Below are 3,403 nucleotides of genomic sequence, written 5' to 3' on the forward strand. Positions count from 1 at the left end.
GAGCAGTGTTTAGATCACAGAGAGTCTGCAGTTTGGAGTCTATTGTGGTAGCAGCTGGAGAGCACATCCGCCCCTACTTGTCATATTTGCCGGGGCTTGCAGATCTGATTGGCCAAACAGGAGTATATGTACCATCTTGGGTCCGGCAGTTTTATGCTTCACTCTACGTTGATCCGCATCACAACTTCATACACTTTGCATTCAATGGCAGAGATTACAGGGTGATGAGCTTCAGGGCCTAGGAGATACTGAGGTTACAGGATCAGCCTGTCAAGTTGCATGAGGTATGCTATGGACAGCAGGAGCCTCCCAGGCATCCTCATGGAGGGTTGGTGCCCCCTACAGATCTGGTGCGACATTGTTTCAAGGAGCCCTTTGGTGAGGGGTCGAGTAGGAACCCTAGTGACTTGACTCCTACAGCGTGAGTGCTAGAGGCCATTATCAAGAGGACACTACTTCCCAGGTTGGGATACAGAGAGGGTCTGACTCGCTTACAACTCTAGCTCCTTAATGCCCTGATGTAGCAGACCGTGTTCGACATTTGGGACCTCCTTCTATCAGAGATGGAGGATACTAATACTATTGCTGAGGGCTTCAAGGGTCACCGACAGCTTCGTTATGCACATTGGGTCACATTCTTGATGCTACAATGTGTGCACGTTAGGACCCCTGAGTTGGTTGTAGAGTACAAGCCTGCCACCATAGAGTTTCCCGCATATAACATGGCACAGAGGATTAGGCACATCACTCCACAGGCACCAGCTCATCCTAGTCATAATCTAGATATTCTAGAGTCAGCAGCTCAGCAGGACGAGATCATTAGAGGCATTGCCGCCACTGAGGAGGAGCAGCTTGAGGCACAGCAGGGGATGACCGAGTCCATGATAGCTTGGATGATGACTATCTGCCGATTCCTCAGATGCCTCCATGCAGACATGATGTAGAGGCCGGCAGTTCTAGCTTAGCTCCACCAGCACCGTAGATAGACCCCGCATTGATTGCCATTCTTGAGCAGATGCAACAAGATCAGGCACAACAGGCACAGGAGACCGCTGCCAACTTCACACAGTTCCAGGCTCATCAGGACGAGTTCCAAAGGCAGTAGTAGCTTCTCCAGCAGCAGCAGCAGATGCATCAGCAACAGTTACTCATGCAGCAGCAGCTTATGGGATTTATGCAGCATGTAGTGACAGCACTAGGGGCCCCACTACCATAGCCTTCGCCTCAGCTTGCTCAGCCTGCCACCACTTCAATGACTCTAGCTATATAGCCTAGTGGGCTTCAGAGTTAGGGATAGCCTCCAGCTCAGTTTGCTTCACCTACAGTTTAGGTGTCCCAGTGGTTGTCCTCACCAGTGGTTGCCCCATAGTTTACTCCATATTACACGGGCTTCTCACCAGAGCAGTCACCCTCGCTGTTTGTGCCTGACACGTCAGTCTCTAGGAGTCTTGGAGCATCTTTTAGCGAGTTGACTGGCATGCCTACACCACCTCATATGCATACCGTCGGTCCTTCTACAGTAGCTCCAGTCGTAGTGACTACTCAGAGGCTCCCCTCGTCTGTCGCCTCTTCAAATCCTACGACAGACATACTAGCAGCTTCACAGGCAGCACTAGCCCCAGCTCAGACCTAGACCGCTTCAGCGACACTTCCTGCTACAGAGGGTCAGTCTGTTCAGAGTTCAGGGTCAGATGATGATGGTGCCCAGTTCCAACTTGCTCTACATACTTCAGCGCCCGACTCATCCGCTGCAGCCCCATCGACTGACCCTTAGGTTTTGGTGTTTGACACTAAAGGGGGAGAGGGTTCGAATATGTAGACTCAGGGGGAGCGAGTTTTAGGGGGAGCTAGTTATCTAGTATTAGCTTATTATATATATTTGGAGTTTTATTTGTGTGATACACTATTACTTATGCATTCGTGTGTTTACTTTCATGCATATTATTATATCTATGTGATAGTGTTATCTACGTGATTGTGATATATGACATGTGTGCTCTCTACTTTACATTATTTATATGTCATATCACTTGTGTTATGCTCATTTGTCTTTGCTTCCGCATTTATACTCCGATGCAAATGAGCTTTGTTACTTGTACTCATGCTTAATTCATATTCTTTGAGTACATTGTGTTGGCTTGGGTCATATAAGCTTGACTAACACTTTTGTTCTTATCGACAAAAGCTTATGTGAACCAAGCCCATCAAAAACCTCACTCTTTCACATACTCGAGGTGGTATTGTCATCAATCACCAAAAAGGGGGAGATTGAAAGCATCTAGGCCCCTAGTTGGGTTTTGGTGATTAATGACAATACAAGATTACTATGACTAATGTGTGTTTTGCAGAGGCAATTAAGTTAGGTCATGGTAATGGAGATTAATTGGGCAATCAAGGTTGTCATGCCCCTATGATGGAAATCATTTTGGTTTTCAAAGGATGGACGACAAGGTTAAGGATGACTAGTTCTAAGTGTTGATTGGAGTTGGAGAGACACTTAGAGTAGTTTAGGACTTTGTTTTTCCTTTGGCCGTACTATTAAGGGGGGTATGGACGGGTAGCTTGACCTAGATAAGTCTAGTGAGTTAGGTGTGGTGCACACTTGTTAAAATTAGCTCTAGGTAGCTCCTATGAATGCCTAAGATCCTTTGGAGCAAACTTCATTCATATATGTTCAAGAGTTGGAAGTGAATGGAGGGTCAAATGCTGACCAGACGCTGGCCCCAGTGCGACCGGACGCTGGCCGTAGGGTCCGGTCAGTTCATTTGATCAGCAGTCTGCGTTCGGTGCAACCGAACGCTGGAGAGGTCAAGTGACCGGACGCTGAAAGGCAGCGTCTGGTCGACTCTAGTAAGGTTCCAGAGAAGGGAATCTTTGACCGGACGTGTCTGGTCAGTACTGACCGGACCCTAAGGGTTCAGCATTCGATCGAGTCCATTAAGGTTCTAGTAAGGGTTTTATGTGACCGGACGCGTCTGGTCAGTGCTGACCGGACCCTGCCAGCGTCCGGTCAACACATTTTTGCTGGTTCGCGGGTTGAACTGACCGGAGCGTCTGGTCAACACGACCGGAGCATCCAGTCACCCCGTAGAAGCTCATAATGGTTCATTTTTTAGGCTACTTTATAAATAGAAGCTCCACTCATGTGTGGAGTCACTTTTGCTCATTCAAACAGCTGAGAAACACATTTGTGAGTGCTAAGAAGAGCAAGGTCCTAGTGAGGTGATTGAGATTTGAGAATCCAAGAGAGTAGCCTCATTAGTGAATCAAGAGTTGCCAAGTGTGCATCCATCTTCTCATTAGGCTTCACGTGGTCAAGTGAGAGTTCATGCTTGTTACTCTTGGTGATCGCCATCACCTAGACGGCTTGGTGGTGGTTGGGAGCTTGGTGATCACCCGGCGG

This window comes from Miscanthus floridulus, chromosome 16 (genome assembly GCF_019320115.1).
Source record: "Miscanthus floridulus cultivar M001 chromosome 16, ASM1932011v1, whole genome shotgun sequence".
Lineage (NCBI taxonomy): Eukaryota > Viridiplantae > Streptophyta > Magnoliopsida > Poales > Poaceae > Miscanthus > Miscanthus floridulus.